The sequence below is a fragment of the Aquarana catesbeiana genome, linkage group LG07, assembly GCF_042186555.1.
Source record: "Aquarana catesbeiana isolate 2022-GZ linkage group LG07, ASM4218655v1, whole genome shotgun sequence".
In the NCBI taxonomy this organism is placed as follows: domain Eukaryota; kingdom Metazoa; phylum Chordata; class Amphibia; order Anura; family Ranidae; genus Aquarana; species Aquarana catesbeiana.
Window position 1 is genome coordinate 169,580,524 of NC_133330.1, and position 22,175 is coordinate 169,602,698.

The window sequence follows — 22,175 nt, forward strand, 5'->3', positions numbered from 1 at the left end:
CGTGGCCTGTGTTAACCCTGTCCAGGCCGCGGGCGCCGCTTATCTCCCGCTGTGCGGCCTGATCATCAACAGGCCACAGAGCGGGCGGCCCTGGCCCACCGGACAAATGCCTGGTCTGCCTTATGGCCAGTCTGAGCCTAATTACATTAGTTTAATGCATAATGCCTTCTGCCTGATTGTTGAATGTCATGGGCACACTGATGTATATTGGCTAACTTCAACCCTTATTTTTTGGGGGGATTTTGTCATTTGCAATCAAAGCATTTACCTGAAACTGGATAACATGCATTTGATAGAATTCTTATCTCTGTACTGTTTTACTTGCAGATAACCTAATAAAAACTTACTAGATAGAAAGTTATCTAAGTTATTTAAAGTTACTGTATTTTCTCGAGTATAAGCTGACCGAATATTAGCCTGAGGCACCTAATTTTACCACAAAAAACTGGTAAAACGTATTGACTCAAGCCTAGGGTGGGAAATGCAGCAGCTACTGGTAAATGTTCAGGATAAGGTGCGGCATGGACAAGACAGAGGCTTCCGGCGTCACTGTGCCCATCAATGCAGCCTCACTGCCCATCAATGCAGGCTCACCATGCCCATCATTGCAGCCTTACCGTGCCCATCATTGTAGCCTCACCGTGCCCATCACCGCAGCCTCACCATGCCCATCATTATAGTCTCACGCTCATCATTGCAGCCTCATGTTGCCCATCATTGCAATCTCACTAGTAGTAACTGTGCCCATTCATGCAGTCTCAGCTGTCAGTACCTGGATTGCACAGCGGGCATCTCACGCTGTATCTCAGGGCTCAGTCTGAAATGTTCGGCCGCGCTGTGACAGAAAGTCCCGGCCTCCTCCTAGACCAGCTCGTGTGATAGACACAGTGTTCTGTCTATCAAATGAGCTGGTCTAGGAGGAGGGCAGGACTTTTATCACAGTGCGGCCGAAAATTTCAGAGTCAGCTTCGAGACACAGCAGTCTCCCGCTGTGTAAGGGAAGGAGAGAGGGGAGAGCTGCAGCCACAGTTCAAAGTGGCCCCAGGGCAAGCAGCCTAATGCCCGGTATCCAGGTAGGCCAGTCCGGCCCTGCCCTCACTCGAGTATAAGCCGAGGGGGGCTTTTTTAGCATAAAAAATGTGCTGAAAAAGTCGGCTTATACACGAATATATACGGTAAATAGAATTTTTTTTTCTGATATGTGCAGGATGTTCATTCCAAATTGAATATATTAAAAATCAGAATGGTTAGGATCAGCAATGAAGAATGAGTAAACTGGACATAAAAGTGCACACGAAAGTTTAACTATTTCTAAATATACTTTACAGACACATTGTTCTATCACTGAGCATTCTGATATTTCTGAGAACATACAGTATGTAGCATGTGTGCCCAATGCCATGACACAAGAAAGAGTGCTGGGTGGGTGGACTTAAAGGCAAACAGAGATCCATGAACATTTAGACAGGTGTAGGGTAAGCAGCCTACAGCTGCCTAATGGATGCAAGGACCCACAGAAAATTACCAGATAAAATCATTACAGATGGGCCACTAATGGACTCACTGCTGCTTCTGCAGGAATGAGCTTTATACTGTTCTTTTTTTTTTCTGCCAGCGATCAGCTTTTCAGTAAAAGTGCTAGCTTTTAAGGTACTGGGAATGAGTCTGAGACTGCGGTAACTCACAACAAGATCTTTGTTCCCTGATCTCCTCTGCAATTAATGAATCCATAAGCAGTGAACATTTTGTCACTTCCGGTTTCAGTTCATTTCAGCAGCTAATCAAGCACGATCTGTACTTGATTAGTTGCAGTGGAGGAAGGGGAGACATTGGGGGTATTTACTTGACACTACCCCATCTTGTATACTTTACCAAAAATTCTATATTATATTGGGTTTGTGTACACTAAAATCATTTTAGTTGATTTTTTTCTAAAAATATGCTTTTGATTAACAATTGCACAGATATCGTGGGATTTAAAAAAATGCTACTACCCCCATTTTATTCTACAAGTCCTCTGCTTTCAAAAAATATGTAATCATATGGGGGTTCTAAGTAATTGTCTTCCAAAAATGCAGATTGTGGCATTGGTGTGAAAAATGTAAAAATTGCCCCAGACTTCAAGTGGTTAAATGTGAAAATATTTTGTTATATCTGTTTGCAAAGGTCACACAGAACAGCATTAACTGGCAATGATTTCATAATGAATGAACTTTGAATTAAAAAAAAGCAGATGATGTAATTACTATTATTATCATCAGTATTGTAATTATAGAATGCAGCGTGTTTATCTGTATGGATATCTATATATCAGTTTGTTGCTATTTACTGTGGTAGCTAGGAGTATCCTGTTTTATGTACTGTAGGTAACCAGAGAGTTCTCATATTGCTGCAGGGCTGTTATTTCTCGGCTAAATTATCTTTATATCCATTACATTTGGAACTTATCCAATGTATATACACACTCTTCCCTAGATTAATTAGCACATTCAAATAATTTCAAATCTGTACATTGTATAATAGAATTATTATTTGTTAATGTACAAGTAGAAGGGCACTGTGGCTACAAACATCATATGGTAATTAGATATCTATTAGAAAGAAAGCCGCCTACCACGAATGTGGAGGAAAACAAATTTTCAGGTATTTTCAGAAGCTATTGCTCAGATTATCCTTTTAGCTTTTTATCTAGAGTCAAACTGGTTGATAAGGGTAACATCTCTGCCTTTTCTTTTCTTGGCTTTAAGACATAACCCCTGATTAGCCCCTTTCACACATATGTGCATGCAGTAACACACATCTGACGCATAATAAAGTGTATGCCATGGCAAAATAAAAAAAAAAAAAAGTAATATGCAGTACATCTCTGCAATACTTATATATTTCCCAGTGTTTCACACCTTAAAGTTATATTAACCACTTCTGGTCCGCCCTATAGCAGTTTTACTACTACAGGGCAGCAGCTGTGCATTGGGTCATGTATACAGTATATATATATATATGAGATCCCGCACTTCCGAGTAGGGGGCGTGCGTGAGCACCGCTGGTGGCTCTCTTCCGCTGTAAATACACACATTGGAAGCCAATGGGTGGGTGCCATGTACTCAATGTCCTCCGCCACCCACTGATACTCAGTCTGAGAGGTAGAACTGTGATCTGCCTCTGTAAACATGGCAGATCGCCATTCTGACAGGTGGGAAGGGATGGAGCTTGTGTCCCTGCAAAACAGGGAATACATTCCTCCTTTTCCCCTAGTAAAAGCACCTCACACAGTATAGTAAAACACTGGTTAAGCATACAGTTAACCCTTTAATCGCCCCTGATGTTAACCCCTTCCCGGTCAGTTGTCATTAGTACAGTGACATATTTTTAGCACTGATCACTCTATTATTGCCACTGGTTCCGAAAAAGTGTCAAAAAGTGTCAGAATATCTGCCACAATATTGCAGTCCGACTATAAGTCGCTAATTGCCTCCATTACTAGTATAAAAATAAATAAATAAAAATATCCCATAGTTTGTAGACGCTTTAACTTTTGAGCAAACCAATTAATATATACGCTTATTGGGAATTTTTACCAAAAATATGTAGCAGAATACATATTGTTTATAGTGCAAAAAATAAAAACGCTCTGAGGTGATCAAATACCACCAAAAGAAAGCTCTATTTGTTCGAAAAAAAAGGACATACATTTTATTTGGGTACAGCTGCGCACGACGGCGCAATTCTCAGTTAAAATAACGCAGTGCCATATCGCAAAAAATGGCCGTTAAATCTTCCCGAGGTCAAGTGGTTAAAGGCAGATGTATTTATTTAATAACAAACATGTTATACTTACCTGCCCGATCCTCCTCTTCTCAGATTTCCGCACCGGCGCTCCTGGCCCCTCCCTTCTGCCGAGTGGCCCCATAGCAAGCACCCGAGCTGCTGCTCTGTGTGTTTATTCACACTTTGTATGCTAAATTTAGTTATTACTATTGTTATTGATCCATTTTATGCTTGCCTACTTACCAATCATATTAGGTCACAATATACTAATTTTGCCTTACTACCTGGTTTGGTGTCTGTTTTCTTTGAATACTGTACTGTAGCACCACCATTGGGTACACTATTGGGTACTAAGTATTACTTTCAGTGATTTCCTGTGATATTGTATGTTTGTACACTCAACCCCATGTGTCAGAGGGGCTGAGGTTCTTGAGGAGATCGAGGTAAAGAACAGAGGACTCATCCTATCCAGTGGCTCTAATGGAGGTAGTGCTGCATATACCTAATATACTTAATAGATGGTGTTAATAACCACCAGTCATACAATACTAACTAGCCAATGTTTTTGTAACCAAAAAAAATGCCAACAGTCATTCCAATTTGTTTGTTTAAATGACAGAAAGCTTTATAGCTCAGATCTATTGCACAACCTGGTTATAGTCAATACTGGGGCATTAACTGTTAGAAGTCAGGTAGCTTCTTAAATACAGTTATCATACCTTCTTTTTTTTTCTAACCTATTGGGTAGACTACTATATAGGCCTCCTAGACAGAGAAAATATCTATTTTTATACAGTTAAATATAACCTAGTAAATATAAATACATGGTAGACTCATCCCATTGCTATATATATGAATAAGGTACGAAGATCCTAAAGCATTTGAAACACAAATATAAACCCAGTTATTAAAACAAAATATTTGAATTATCCATCATTAAAACAATTCAGTGCCCCTTAGGATTCGTCACTTCTTATACAAAACTTATGGACTTGAAAGTCAAACATGTACACCACTGCATAAATTATATGTCAAAGGTTCCTAAAATGTCAACTATAATTAGAACAATCAAAATGTATAACGTTTATCCAGTAAGCGGTCCAACAAGCTGCTATTGTTTTTGAGGATCCAGATATTGTACAGATAAATATTCTCATGTACGTTCAATATATTGGACTTACCGTATGTACTTGAGTTTCAGCCGACCTGAATATAAGCCGAGGTACCTAATTTTACCATAAAAAACTGGGAAAACATATTGACTCGAGTATAAGCCTAGGGTTGGAAATGCAGCAGCTACTGGTAAATTTTCAGGATGTAGTGCGGCACGGACAACACAGAGGCTGCCGGCGTCACTGTGCCCATCAATGCAGCCTCACTGCCCATCATTGCAGCCTCACCATGCCCATCATTGTAGTTTCACTGTGCCCATCACCGCAGTCTCACGCCCATCATTGCCGCCTTATTGTGCCTGTCATTGCAGCCTTAATGTACCCGCCATTGCAGCCTCACTAGTAGTGACTGTGCCAATTCATGCAGTCTCAGCAGTCAGTACCTGGATTGCACAGCGGGCATCTCCTGCTGTATCTCGGAGCTCAGTCTGAAATGTTCGACAAAAGTCCCGCCCTCCTCCTAGACAAGCTCATGTGATAGACGCAGTGTTCTGTCTATCACACAAGCTGGTCTAGGGGGGGGGCGGAAATTTTGTCACAGCACGGCCTCAGGGCAAGCAGCCTAATGCCCAGTATCCTGGTAAGGTAGTCCGGCCCTACCCTCACTGAAGTATAAGCCGAGGGGGGCTTTTTCAGCATAAAAAATGTGCTGAAAAAGTCGGCTTATACACGAGTATATACGGTAGTTTTCCAGGCCCTAGCACATTTTTTTCAAAGAAATTGAACATGAAACAAAAGTGTCTATTTATAAAGCACTGAATCTGGAGCTGCTCTTTTGACTCTTTGGTGGTTGTTTATGGTAAAATTATTTTACCTTCTTTTTGGGGAATTCCTTTCGAAACACCCCTTTTTTACCTTTTTTCTCACTTTTTTTTCATCACTTTTTAAACAGCATTTGCCCCCTTTCTTTCGTCTGCTAGTTAAGGGGAGTGGTTAAGAGTTCACATGCGTTATTTAACTAGGTGTTCAACTCACATTGATCCTGCTTACATTGGGTTGAATGGGTGTGAATAGAGGGGGATTTGATGATGAGGAGAGTTAAAAAAAAGAAAAGTTGAAAACAACAGGAGTTAAGGCAAAAGGAGTCTTCAGCTTGTAAGTATTATTAATATTGTAACTGGTCATAAAGAGGGCTAGCAAGGTTAAAGGTTTTGCTCAGTGCATAATGTCCCACATGTATACAATGATGGGGCATAGGTTTCATAATTAATATGGCTGTGACAGATGTTAGCAGATTGCCCTTCTGGAAACTTACTTTAGAGATCTGGAGGAGGAATTTGCAACACTGAGTGGAATGGAAAACCTTGAAAGCAGTCTTCTGCTCACTAAGCAGGTAGTTAATGGGGTTGCTTTTTGAATGTGGTGGGGTAAGCCAGGAATTTCAGGTAGGAAGATTAAATAATGTAATTAGAGGGAGTAGTGGGGGCTCACAGAAAAGGAAGGGCAGTCCTCTGTTTGCGCACCCCAAAAAATTTGCTAAGTTGGGTGAAGATGTGGGGATGGCAAACTCAGGGATGGCAGCCCTACATGTCACTGCTATCTCTAACAGCTGGGAGAGCATCTCATCTAGTAGGGGTGGTGAGGATAATGCAGGAAGTCTTAGACAGTTGGTGGTAATTGGTGATTCAAAGGGACTATTCAAAGGGACTAATAAATTAATCTGTCACTGGGATCACCTCAACCGAATGGTCTGCTTTCTCCCTGGTGCCAGGATTTGTTATGCGGTGGACTGGGTAGATTAATCACTGTGAGGGGGGCGTGGCCTGGACCGCCATGGCGTAGGAAGCAAAGAACGAGAGCTCCGCTTGCCTACCATCCGCGCTAGCAGATCCTGGAGTTAATCCTGCAAATCTAACAACCACGCTTGGGCTCCCTGTTCTGCCTGGCCCCTGTGGAGCATGTCGCTGCCAAAACAAAAGACGGATCCAGCGGCAAAACTGGCAAAATACAGGAACACTGAAAAGGACGCCGGAGGTGAAAATGGCGCCGGCCCTCCTCCCCACGCTGACTCGGCGGAGGAAGACACGGCGAGGGTACTCGAAGCAATCTTGGACTGCAAAAGCACCTTGACCAGTAAGATCGAAGAGGTCAAAGTGGATGTATCGCTAATACGCCAAGATCTGCAAAAATTAAGAGAACGTGTCACCGAAACTGAAACCCGCCTAAGCCGAGTGGAAGACGAGGTTCCGCCATTACAAGTCCACGCCGAACAACTACAGCATCAACTTAATATGGTGATAGCCAAACAATACGATATGGAGAACCGCTTGAGGAGGTGTAACCTGCGATTTGTCGGCCTGCCAGAGTGTTCAGAGGGCTCTGACCCCCCTCGTTCCTGGAGAATTTACTGATAACCACATTTGGGAGAGCTGAGTTTTCTACTACTTTTGTGATTGAGCGGGCACACAGGCTGGCGGCTAAACCCCCCCCTCAAGGGGCTCCTCCGAGAACATTCATTGCCAAACTACTTAACTTACGCGACCGGGATGCAGTGCTCCGGCTGGCAAGATTGAAGGGCAACATACCCTTTCAGAACACAGAAATTAAGGTATTCCCAGACTTCTCGGCGGAAGTTCAGAAGAAGAGGGCCACATTCACAGAAGCAAAGCGCCAGCTGCGGGCCCGCCATTACTCCTATGCGATGCTCTTCCCTGCAAGGCTGCGGGTTGTCGGTGATGACAGAACACACTTCTTTGACACACCTGAGGCTGTTCTCCAATGGCTGGAACGCAAGGCGAGTCCGCACCGTGACCCGGCCTGAAACCACCACGCGACCTTCTCTTGTGATGGACTGTGGGTGACGTGGATCTATGCGCCCCGAAATCTTGTTATCCTGCAGGTACTGTGTTGAGAATCTGATGCGAGCAATATTACTTTACTTACCCTGTTTGCACACATATCTTCCGAACAGGGGGGGCGGGATGGTTGGCGGAGCGCGTGGATCTCGCTACTCAAGCCGGACATATTCTTTGTGCGATACACAAGTTTTACGCCAATATGCCTGCCTGAAGGCTTAATGTGTGTTTCCCCGGGGGGTGGGCACGAGCGGGAGACCACCTGAAGCAGATACAATATGACTCATATTCCTTAATGCTAAAGGCAAGCTGCTTAATATAGAGACACTTGAATTCTAGGGAATATGGTTATGTCCCTGAAGTTGGTACAATTGCTACTGTTGTCCATGCTTGTTTTACAGCGAATTATCGCTCCCTTAGTCACGGGTGTCCCCTCAGACCCCGTCTGTTTTCTTTTCCCTTTTTATTGTTTCAGTAACGGTTGCCCTAGGGCACAAGAGAGGTTTCCCTGGCATGCCTGGCAACAGCAAACTGCATATATGTATGAACGGATGCATTGCCTACCCAGGTATGCTAGTGTGTTGAAGCAACTAAGTTTAGAGTGTTCTGACTGGTTACTTGTTTGGTACACAAACCACAAGCTAAAAAGTGATATAATATGGTGTTTACTCACTGCTAGGATGTTTTTTCCTAATAATCTACACATTGGATGTCTATACATAAGTGATATTGGAGGTCCCTGTCTGCCTGGTCATGCACATTCGGGTGGGAGGTTGGGGGGAGGGGGGATGTGCAGTCCCTCACATATGGTGAAATCAATGTCGGACTGGATGGTGCATATGTCATATACACAGATGCAAATAAACTCCCATGCAGGATGTTAAATGTTTAACTTGGAATGTGAGAGGTCTCAGGGCCAGGCCCAAACGTAATGCAGCACTGGCATACCTTAAATCATTGCATGCGGACATTATGGTTTTGGTCGAGACCCATCTCACAGGCCAACTCCAAATGGCACTCAAAAAACCATGGGTTGGTTGGCTCTATCAAGCCCCCTACTCTGCTAACTCTAGGGGAGTGGCTATACTTGTGGCGAAGACAGTACAGTTTGTGTTACTCACGCTTAAATCAGACCCACAAGGTAGATTTATATTTCTACATGCTAAAGTGAATGGGCTAGAACTGTTAATTTTGGCTTTCTATATCCCACCTCCCTTTCAACTCAACGTTATACACGAGGGGATAGCGTACATGTCTCAATTCCCTACAGTTCCTGCGATGTGGCTAGGCGATTTCAATAATATACTGCATAGGGAACTAGACCGTATATCACCGACGCCCCAAGACGTACCCACCCAACCCCACACGAGATTTGGCAAGATCATAACTGATTTAGCCCTCGTAGACACATGAAGACACCGCCACCCACTTAAGAAGGCATACTCCTGTTTTTCTACTTCTCATAATACCATGTTGCGTATCGACCTCATCCTTATCTCCAGCACCATTGCCCTCCTACTCCGACAGGTAGGATTTAACCCGCGCATTCTGACCATGCCCCTTACTGGATCACACTCAGGGTTGACTCTCCCTCCGGGTCATACAATTGGAAGCTTAACCCGTTTTGGCTGACGGTTGTCCCTGACCTGGAGGAAGCAGCCAGCGAATGGGAATTTTTCTTCCAGACAAACAATGGCACAGCACCCCCCGAAATCATTTGGGACACTTTCAAATCTCATGCACGTATGATCCTGTCGCAACGCATCTCCCGCTACCGTAAAACTTCCTCCCAGGTTCTCAGACTAGCAGAGCAATCCCTCACAGAGGCAGAACAGAAATTCACAGCTGACCCATCTGCGACAACGGCAGACCAATTGAAACTACAAACCAGAATAGTAAACAACCTAGATTTCGAAAAAGCGGATAGGAAAATTTATTATAATAAGCAGAGGCACTATGAATGTGGAGAACGGGCGGGTCGACTCCTGGCCTACTTAGCACATCTGGATCACAGACCTCCCGTGGTGGTTGCACTACGGGATGCAAACGGCAGACTGCTAACTGAACCAGATGCAGTGGCTGGGGAGTTCCGCTCCTTCTTCGCATCCTTATACTCCTCTAATGCTAATGCCTCTGTGGAGGAGACAAGATCGCTGCTATCTAACATAGAACTGCCCCACCTTACTCAATCCCAAATAGACCAGTTGGAGGCCCCCATCACTGAGAGTGAGATAACAAAAGCCATTTCCCTGCTTAGTCCATCGAAGGCACCGGGGTCCGATGGACTACCCCTAGAATTTTACAAAACATACAGTGAGACGTTAGTTCCCAAGCTGTGTGAATTATTTTCCCACATTTTTAGATCTGAATCCCTACCGTCGTCCATGCGCGAAGCAAATATAGTCCTGATACCTAAGCCCCGGAAAAATCTTGAATTTCCGGAAACCTATCGTCCGATATCTCTCCTCCAACTGGATGTAAAGATATTGGCCAAGGTCCTGGCGCTTCGTCTAAATGCGGTGATCCTGTCATTGATCCACCCGGATCAAACCGGATTTATGCCGGCAAAAAACACGGCATATAATCTGCGCAGGCTCCACATGAATGTCCAAGCTGAACACGACACCATGGGATCTAGAGTTGTGGTATCCTTGGACGCCGCCAAGGCGTTCGACTCTGTAGAGTGGACGTACTTGTGGGAATGCCTCGCAAAATTCAGATTCAGGCCCCGCTTTATTAAATGGATAAAACTATTATATCAGGGTCCCTGCGCCAGGATCTTGGTCAATGGGAGGGTCTCTGACCCGTTTCCCCTCTCCAGGGGCACTCGACAGGGATGTCCACTTTCCCCCCTGTTGTATGCATTGGCGGTGGAGCCCCTTGCTGCGTCCCTCAGAGCGCACCCAGGCATTATAGGACTATCCCGCGAAAATCTATCAGAAAAGGTGAGCCTTTATGCGGACGATATGCTCCTATATCTAGCAGACGCAGGCTTATCTTTACAGGTGGCCCTAGAGGTAATCCAAAACTTTGGTAGACACTTGGGACTGAAGATTAATTGGGACAAATCCCAAATCCTCCCGCTTGATATTAGCGCCCCAACCAAAGAACAATCCGAATCCCCACTCCTTAGGATCAGTGCTATGACATACCTAGGGATTGTGATGACTCGATCACCGGAAGACTATGTCCGCCTCAATCTAGAACCCTTAATAGCAACTCTGAAGCACGAAACACAAACATGGGCCAAACTACCCCTTGGAGTGCTAGGACGGATTAATTTAATTAAAATGGTTCTTCTCCCTAAATTTTTATATGTGCTATGGCACACCCCAATTTACCTACCGTTACGGATTTTCAAATCTATTGAGGCCATCCTTAACTCATTCGTCTGGGGTTCTAGCCGCCATAAACTATCCTGGCAAACGTTGAAAAACCCGACAGATTTGGGAGGTGCGGCCCTACCCGATTTTAATTTGTACTACTTAGCGGCACAGCTGTCCCACTTTTTTCACTTAGATAAGTATGACAAACTCCGTTGTCTAGCCCTGCTATGTATCCCACAGGGACGCAGAGTTTCACACCCCTTCCAGGCCCTTTTTAAAGGTACCTACAAATTAGATAATAGAAAGGGACTGCTGTATCACTATTGTAGAGTCTAGGAAGTAGTAAAAAACAAACTTAAAATACCACCCACGCATTCCCACGCACCCTTGTGGGATAACCCGGACTTGGGAGAACTCCTAAAAGTGCCGAATCCCGAACTTTGGCTCCACCATGGGGTAGGATTTATATCAGATGCTTACCACGACAATGTCCTAAAATCATTCCAACAACTTAAAACAGACTTTGACCTCCCAAACAACATGCTCTTTCGCTACTTCCAGCTCCGCCATGCTCTCAATACTCAATTCAGAGGGGCTCCCCCCAATTTAGAACAAACAGATGTTCTGCATACTATGCTGGGACCCGACCATTGTAAACTTATCTCTGGATTCTATAACTCATTACTCAGACCCACAGCAGTGGCAATAGCGTACAGGTTGAAAGACAAGTGGTCAGGGGACGTGGGGGAGCTGGAGGACGATGAATGGGAGGATTCTCTTGAAACCTGTAAAAAAGTCTCCACCAAATTGTCAGACCGTCTTACACATCTGTACATTCTACACAGATCCTATTTGACACCTCACCGCATAACCAAATATAAGCCTAATCAAAACCCAAACTGCCCCCGCTGTGATAACCCCTCCAGCACTTTCTTTCATCTCCTCTGGCTATGTCCAGTAATACAAGACTACTGGTCCCAAATAGTAAAATTCATCCATGACGAAATGGGCTCTCCACTGACACTATGCCCTAAACCAGGGGTCCTCAAACTTTTTAGACAGGGGGCCAGTTCACGGTCCCTCAGACTGTTGGGTGGCCGCACTATAGTTTTAAAAAAATATATAAACTAATTCCTATGCACACATCTTATTTGTAGTGCAAAAAAAAAATAAAGAACAATTGTAATCAATATAAACTTATCAGTATTTCACAGACTCCCCTCATTACAGAACCACTCCCAATCACATACTTCCCCCATCACAGATCCCCCCATATCAGTCCCCCACCATAGCACAGAGTCCCCCACATCAGTCCCCCACCATAGCACAGAGTCCCCCACATCAGTCCCCCACCATAGCACAGAGTCCCCCACATCAGTCCCCCACCATAGCACAGAGTCCCCCACATCAGTCCCCCACCATAGCACAGAGTCCCCCACATCAGTCCCCCACCATAGCACAGAGTCCCCAACATCAGTCCCCCACCATAGCACAGAGTCCCCCACATCAGTCCCCCACCATAGCACAGAGTCCCCCACATCAGTCCCCCACCATAGCACAGAGTCCCCCACATCAGTCCCCCACCATAGCACAGAGTCCCCCACAACAGTCCCCCACCATAGCACAGAGTCCCCAACATCAGTCCCCCACCATAGCACAGAGTCCCCCACATCAGTCCCCCACCATAGCACAGAGTCCCCCACATCAGTCCCCCACCATAGCACAGTCCCCAACATCAGTCCCCCACCATAGCACAGAGTCCCCCACATCAGTCCCCCACCATAGCACAGAGTCCCCCACATCAGTCCCCCACCATAGCACAGAGTCCCCCACATCAGTCCCCCACCATAGCACAGAGTCCCCCACATCAGTCCCCCACCATAGCACAGAGTCCCCCACATCAGTCCCCCACCATAGCACAGAGTCCCCCACATCAGTCCCCCACCATAGCACAGAGTCCCCCACCATAGCACAGAGTCCCCAACATCAGTCCCCCACCATAGCACAGAGTCCCCCACCATAGCACAGAGTCCCCAACATCAGTCCCCCACCATAGCACAGAGTCCCCCACATCACAGATCCCCACCATAGCACAGAGTCCCCCAAATCAGTCCCCCACCATAGCACAGAATCCCCCACATCAGTCCCCCACCATAGCACAGAGTCCCCAACATCAGTCCCCCACCATAGCACAGAGTCCCCAACATCAGTCCCCCACCATAGCACAGAGTCCCCCACATCACAGATCCCCACCATAGCACAGAGTCCCCCAAATCAGACCCCCACCACAGCACAGAGTCCCCCACATCAGTCCCCCACCATAGCACAGAGTCCCCCACATCAGTCCCCCACCATAGCACAGAGTCCCCCACATCAGTCCCCCACCATAGCACAGAGTCCCCCACATCAGTCCCCCACCATAGCACAGAGTCCCCCACATCAGTCCCCCACCATAGCACAGAGTCCCCCACATCACAGATCCCCACCATAGCACAGAGTCCCCCACATCAGTCCCCCACCATAGCACAGAGTCCCCCACATCACAGATCCCCACCATAGCACAGAGTCCCCCACATCACAGAACCCCCCCATAGCACAGAGTCCCCCATCATAGCACAGAGTCCCCCACATCACAGATCCCCACCATAGCACAGAGTCCCCCACATCACAGATCCCCACCATAGCACAGAGTCCCCCACCATAGCACAGAGTCGCCCACATCAGTCCCCCACATCAGTCCCCCACCATAGCACAGAGTCCCCCACATCACAGAGTCCCCCACATCACAGATCCCCACCATAGCACAGAGTCCCCAACATTACAGAGTCCCCCACATCACAGATCCCCACCATAGCACAGAGTCCCCCACATCACAGAGTCCCCCACATCACAGATCCCCACCATAGCACAGAGTCCCCCACCATAGCACAGAGTCCCCCACATCAGTCCCCCACATCAGTCCCCCACCATAGCACAGAGTCCCCCACCATAGCACAGAGTCCCCACATCACAGATCCCCACCATAGCACAGAGTCCCCACATCACAGATCCCCACCATAGCACAGAGTCCCCCACATCACAGATCCCCACCATAGCACAGAGTCCCCCACATCAGTCCCCCACCATAGCACAGAGTCCCCCACATCACAGATCCCCACCATAGCACAGAGTCCCCCACATCACAGATCCCCACCATAGCACAGAGTCCCCCACATCACAGAGTCCCCCACATCACAGATCCCCACCATAGCACAGAGTCCCCCACATCACAGATCCCCACCATAGCACAGAGTCCCCCACATCACAGATCCCCACCATAGCACAGAGTCCCCCACCATAGCACAGAGTCCCCCACATCACAGAGTCCCCCACATCACAGAGTCCCCCACCATAGCACAGAGTCCCCCACATCACAGATCCCCACCATAGCACAGAGTCCCCCACATCACAGATCCCCACCATAGCACAGAGTCCCCCACCATAGCACAGAGTCCCCCACCATAGCACAGAGTCCCCCACATCAGTCCCCCACCATAGCACAGAGTCCCCCACCATAGCACAGAGTCCCCCACATCACAGATCCCCACCATAGCACAGAGTCCCCCACATCACAGATCCCCACCATAGCACAGAGTCCCCCACATCACAGATCCCCACCATAGCACAGACTCCCCTGTGTGTCACAGATCCCCACCATAGCACAGAGTCCCCCACATCACAGATCCCCACCATAGCACAGAGTCCCCCACATCACAGATCCCCACCATAGCACAGACTCCCCCGTGTGTCACAGATCCCCACCATAGCACAGATTCCCACCATAGCACAGACTCCCCCCCGTGTGTCACAGATCCCCACCATAGCACAGATCCCCACCATAGCACAGACTCCCCCCCGTGTGTCACAGATCCCCACCATAGCAGACTCCCCCCCGTGTGTCACAGATCCCCACCATAGCACAGAGTCCCCCCGCCGCCCCCTATAATATGACAGCACTCCCACTCAACACTTACCTGTATCACGCAGGACACGAGGCATGGTAGGTCCGGACGGAGGGCGGGACTTTGGAAGTGAGGGGCAGGTGATTGGTTCCTGGGACCGCTCTGATGCCTAGTAACCAATCACCTGCTTCTTAGCACAGAAGGTCCTTTGCCCGGCCTGTCATGTTTCCCGTCCTGTGTGATGGAGGGAGCAGAGGGCAGGGGGAGTGCTGCAATTTTAAAGGGGCAGTCCGCGGGCCGGATAAAAAACGCTGGAGGGCCGGATTCGGCCCGCGGGCCGTAGTTTGAGGACCCCTGCCCTAAACAATGCTTATTGGGGGTGTTCCCGGACCCCGATTCAGATAAATACCACAAGATATTCCTTCAAGAATCGTTATTCATAGCCAGACTGCTAATAGCTAGACGATGGATGCAAACCGTTCCCCCAACACTGGGCGAATGGATAGCTAATATTAACGGTGTACTTCCATACAAAAAAGAAATTTATGCCCACAGGGGATGTCCGAACAAATATGGCAAAGTGTGGGATACCTGGTTGGAAAACGCCTCTAATTTAATGAAGTGGGCTGCAGGTTGAAGGACCTTCTAGGTTATTTTCTCTGGAATGTTGTCTGTGCCAGTCTCAAATTAGGAAAAGCAGGCGAAGCTTAGAGAAGTAAATGCATGGCTAAATGCCTGGTGGATTTCTAGAGCACTAGGCTAATTTTACATTGGGATATAACCTATATGGTAAGGAAGTTTTCCACCTAAATTGGGGGAAGAATTAGAATATAAGGGGGCAGACAAACCAGACAGGGGTCGGACATTAATGGAGGTTAAGATATGCAAACCAGTGCATATTGCAACAATTAATTAAAGTGTTTGCTAACCAATGGCAGAATCCAGCCAAACAAAATAGAAGAGTCAAAAGCTTTGGTGCACAAAGGGAATTTTTGGTATTGCTGAATCTTGGCCATTCTCCACACGATTGGGCTATTAGTGAGTAAAAAGAGGACACGTTGACTGAGAGGGTGATGGTGCTAAAACATTATGAGTGGATCTGCATATGGGTGTGCATACTTCAAGTTAATTATTGGAGTTTGTTACAGGCCACTCAGTGTTAATGAGGAGGTGGAGACTCAGCTCCTTGCACAGATAGAAAGGACTGCAGAAACTGGGACAGTGACAATAGTGGGGGATTTTAACTACCCTGAAATTGGCTGGAGTAATGGCACTGCTTGGACAATAAAAGGGCGTACATTTATAAACCTATTACAAGACAATGTTATGGTACAATTTATATAAGCTCCAACTAGAAATAATGACCTGCTGCAAACCATGCAGAGCTTATTACTAATGTTCATATAAATGAACATTTGGGTAGCAGTGACCATATAACATGATTTCATTTATTGTAAACTGTAAACAAGCACATACCGGAAACATAAAACTTAATTTTAGGGGAACTAATTTTCTAAGGCTAAGGGCTGCTCTCCAAGACAAGCCTAGGCCAGGAGAGAATATTGTCATCAAGGAAAACAGAAAGGAAATGGGAATGTTTCAAATTGACTGTATGCAAAAACTCAGCAAATATATATTGGACAATAAGTTTAAAAGGTTAAAAATGTGGAACACTATCATCATTTAAAAGGTACGAAGAAAATAACAGAAAATGTAAAAATAAAATCAAGACTGCAAAATTCAAAACAAATGACAAATTATTATTAAAAAGATCAGGTCTGAGCATGTAGGCCCTTTACAATTTAGAGTTGGTGCTTGAGATAAAAAAGAAGGCAAATGTATTATATACCTTCTTTAGCTCTATGTATCCTAAGGAAAATGGGAGAGCTCAAGTTCATAGTAGGGATAGTATTGACACAGGCTCAAAATAACCACTATAGTTCAAAACTGATATAACATAGAAAAATGTATACAAAATAAAGGTGAACAAAGCACCTGGACCAGATGGCTTTCACCCACTTGTCTTCCAAGTGTTGAGCTCTGTTATTTCAAAGCCATTGTTTCAAAATGTAAATGCTCTTTAATGGGTGGAGTAATACCACTGGATTGGCATAAGGTCACTGTGGTGCTAATATATAACTAAAAAGGCATCAAAGTCTTTGCCTAGATAGTTACAAGAAAGTTTAATAAAAGACCACACAGAAGAGTTTTTGCTAGAACACAATATTTTAAGCGATAGTGAACATGATATCATGAAAGACAAAAGTTGGCAAACAAATCTTATTTCTTTTTTTATATGGAAGTAAGCAAAAGCATAGTGGCTGTGGATATAGTGTACTTGGATTTTGCTACATTGTATGATACAATTCCCCACAAATGCTTAGACCCCATTCACACAGGGGCAACACGACTTGCAGGTCGCCTCAGCGAGGCGACCTGCAAACGACTGCCCGGGCGACTTGCAAAACGACTTCTGTATAGAAGTCTATGCAAGTCGCCCCCGAAGTCGTACAGGAACCTTTTTCTAAGTCGGAGCGACTTGCGTCGCTCCCCTTAGAACGGTTCCATAGCACAGAACGGGAGGCGACTTGTCAGGCGACTAGGTCGCCTGACAAGTCATCCCTGTGTGAATGGGCTCTTAGTGTTTAAGTTTAATTCTACAGGCTTAGAAAGCTCAGTTTGTAAATGGGTAGAAAACTGGCTAAAATACTGTATTCAGAGAGTAGTAATTAATTATTCATACTCTGAAATGTCTAATATTATTAGTGGTGTACCCAAAGGTTCGGTGTTAGGAATAGGGATGAGCTTCGAGTTTGAGTCAAACTCATGTTCGACTCGAACATCGGCTGTTCGTCAGTTCGCCGAACAGCGAACAATTTGGGGTGTTTGCGGCAAATTCGAAAGCCGCGGAATACCCTTTAAAAGTCTATGGGAGAAATCAAAAGTGCTAATTTTAAAGGCTTATATGCATTGTATTGTCATAAAAAGTGTTTGGGCACCTGGGTCCTGCCCCAGGGGACATGTATCAATGCAAAAAGAATTTTTAAAAACAGACGTTTTTTCGGGAGCAGTGATTTTAATAATGCTTAAAGTGAAACAATAAAAGTGTAATATTCCTTTAAATTTTGTACCTGGGGGGTGTCTATAGTATGCCTGTAAAGGGGCACATGTTTCCCGTGTTTAGAACAGTCTGACAGCAAAATGACATTTCAAAGGAAAAAAAATCATTTAAAACTACTCACGGCTATAATGAATTGTCGGTCCGACAATACACATAAAAGTTCATTGATAAAAACGGCATGGGATTTCCCCACAGGGGAAACCCGAACCAAAATTAAAGAAAAAATGTCATGGGGGTCCCCCTAAATTCCATACCAGGCCCTTCAGGTCTGGTATGGATATTAAGGGGAACCCGGCGCCAAAATAAAAAAAATGGCGTGGGGTCCCCCTCAAAATCCATACCAGACCCTTCAGGTCTGGTATGGATTTTAAGGAGAACCCCCTGCCAAAATAAAAAAAAATGGCGTAGGGTCCTCCCAAAAATCCATACCAGACCCTTATCCGAGCATGCAACCTGGCAGGCCACATGAAAAGAGGGGGGACGAGAGAGCACCCCCCCTCCTGAACCGTACCAGGCCACATGCCTTCAAACCTGGGAGGGTGCTTTGAGGTAGCCCCAAAAGCACCTTGTCCCCATGTTGATGGGGAAAAGGGCCTCATCCCCACAACCCTTGGCCGGTGGTTGTGGGGGTCTGCGGGCGGGGGGCTTATCGGAATCTGGAAGCCCCCTTTAACAAGGGGACCCCCAGATCCCAGTCCCCCCCTATGTGAATTGGTAATGGGGTACAAACATACCCCTACCATTTCACAAAAAAGTGTCAAAAAGTTTAAAAAACACAAGAGACTTTTTTTGACAAGTCCTTTATTAATATCTTCTTCTTTCGGCTTCTTCTTCCATCTTCTTTCTTCTGGTGTTCTTTCGGTGTTCTTGTTCCTCCATCTTCTTCTTCATCTTCTTCTTCTCCATCTTCTTCTTCTGCTCTTCTCATCCCGCATCTTCCTCCAGGCTTCTTCTCCGCTCCGTCCGCATGATCCGCCTCAGTGGGAGTCTTCAGCTGTGTGACGCTTGGCTTCTTCTGACACTTCTAATATAACAGAGGGCGGGGCCACCGGGTGGGGCGGATCGGCAGAAGATGCAGGAAGAAGAACACCAAAAGAACATCAGAAGAAAGAAGATGGAAGAAGCCAAAAGAAGAAGAAATTAATAAAGGACTTGTCAAAAACTGTCTCTTGTGTTTTTTAAACTTTTTGACTTTTTTGTGAAATGGTAGGGTTACATCTGTACCCCATTACCAATTCACACGGGGGGCAGGATCTGGGGGTCCCATTGTTAAAGGGGGCTTCCAGATTCTGATAAGCCGCCCGCAGACCCCCACAACCACCGGCCAAGGGTTGTGGGGATGAGGCCCTTCTCCCCATCAACATGGGGACAAGGTGCTTTGGGGGGCTACCTCAAAGCACTCTCCCAATGTTGAGGGCATGTGGCCTGGTATGGTTCAGGAGGGGGTGCGCTTTCTCATCCCCTCCTCTTTTCCTGCGGCCTGCCAGGTTGCGTGCTCGGATAAGGGTCTGGTATGGATTTTTGGGGGGACCCCACGCCATTTTTTAAAAAATTTTGGTGCAGGCTTCCCCTTAAAATCCATACCAGACCTTAAGATATACATACATACAGACCTTGTGGAAGCAAAATTGTCAGGAGGAGGTTGGCTGTCCTCCACACTGTACATGGTGCAGTGCAGCACTGATCACTTGTGTCTCCCCTGCAGGTTCTATTCCTCTCTCCTCTCGCCGGCTTCAGGTGCTGCAGCGGAGCCACGGGGGGACTGAACTCTGCAAACAGATCCCCCTGTGCTCCTCCCCCTCCCTCTACTGCCCCCCCTCTCTCACTGATCCCCCAGCATCCTCTCCTTGCAGAGCTGCTGGCCAGCTTTCCCTCCTCCTCCTCTTGCTAGCTACAGCTGCTGCTGGGGCAGAAGATCAGTGTCAGGGTGGCGAGCTAGAGGAGGGGTGGGATGGGGGGCTGATAAACATATCATGTCAACATGATCACAAAGAGTGATCGATACCGATTGCTTCTGTGTTTGTTCATTACTGAAGCATAGTAAACACGGTTTACTATGCATCAATTTTAAAATGGATAGGAGACTCTTTACATCTGCAATTTATTCATCTACAATGCAGTTGAGGCTACAGAGAAAGGGAATTAGGTCTCTCTTTGTCTCCTAAAGGAGTCTGTTTATACCCTTGGTGTCAAACCTAAGCCTGCACCCCCAAAAAAAGCTATAGTAAGGCCTTGTTCACTTGGGGCTTACTACAGCATACACCCATGCATTACAGTGTTTATAGACAAGGTGATGCACAAGTGTTCTGATTTGACATCTGTGTGAGTGCAGGTCCATTTCCCTGCACTCACACTGTTTGCGTTCGGGGCTGTGCACCTCCACCCACATGGATGTCAGATCGGGAGCAACTACAGTGTCTGTGCAGCTGCTGCATCCCAATTGGCATGAATGAGACTGCCATCACAGGGACACATGGAACACATTTGCATCCCAATGCGCGTAAACACAGCCTCTATGTATGCCCCATGTGAAACAAGGCCTAAGTAGCAATTTACCAGGAATTTGGTAAGCTATGCTGTGTCTATGTGTTCTGATAATAATTTTAGTGTATTTTTAGTGAAAATAGTGATTTGATAAACATTTGGGCAACTAGGGCAAGCATTTTACTAGCTCCTTGACTTTTTCTTACTGCAACCCCAAATCAGAAAGTCTAGATCCCACTTGAACTAGATGGACTTTTTTTCAACCTTACTATGTAACTCTGTAGCTACAGCTTTGCTTTCCGAGTTTTTTTTCCCTCATTCTTGCACTGCAGGAATATCGTTTTTCTTTCATTAAAATGTTTGGTTTCAGTAATTGAGTTTGTGGTTGTGTCACAAAGCCTTGAGACATTTTGTACCTTTCTTATATACTGAGACCGCAATGTTACGAAAAAATCTAAGCATGCTCCTCTAATTCCAACTCTGCTCACCCCTAGTGCCTGTAAAATGGAACATTTTTAAAAAAATTGGCCTACTGACTTTCAAAATCTAAAATAACCTAGGCCACAATTACTAAAAACTTGCTGCTATTTTATTCTCCTGTTTCCCCTTTCAGTCTTCAGGCACAAATAAAATGATTGTCTTTTTTTTTTTTTTTTTTTTGACGACTATAAATTCATATTTATTTAAATTCATATTAATTAAAAAGTTAAATTTAATACAATTATATAATATATATTTATATATACATGTATATGTATTTTAAAAACTGTCGTTTTCGGTTTTCTGCCGAATGCATCCTGCATTTTCGGTTTCGGCACCAAAATTTCCATTCGGTGCAACTCTTTTTTTTTTTAATTAGATACTTTTTTATATTGTTTCTCAAATAGCAAAAAGAGATTACACCATCATATTACACCATATTATGTAATATTTTACAATACTTAAAACATTTATATTACTTTATCATCCCATCCCCTCCCTCCCAGCCCACCCTTACCTCCCTCCCAGCCCACCCTTACCTCCCCTCCCCTGCACCACACGGTCATTGAATATATATTTACTTCTATTTATTACAGAGCCTCAGAGGTGAAAAGAAAGACAAGCTCCCTTAGGGGCGAAGGGCTGTGTCATGGAGAAAAAAAGCAAAAAAGTAGCAACAAGGAAAAGGAAAAAAACGACCTAGGTCCTATGCAAAAGACGGGTATGAGCAGGGGGATGGCAGGGAGTGAAGGAGAAACTTTTGTCTGCTCCCCATCGCATCCCTCATAGGGGACACCCTATCTCATCCAACCAAGGCTTCCACATCCTCACAAACTTCCCGTAATTACCACGCCTGACGCATGTCACTTTCTCACGCCAAACTATTGAGCTGATGGTCTCAACCCAATTTCTCATTGTCAAGAAATTGGGCTAAGACCATCAACTTTATAGTTTGGAGTAGGCGTGGTAATTAGGGGAAATTTGTGAGGATGAAAATGATTGTCTCTAGATTCTTCTCTAAGACTAGATTTACATCTGTGCAGAAACTGGACTGCATGTAAATTGCACATGTTCCCACACCCATATGC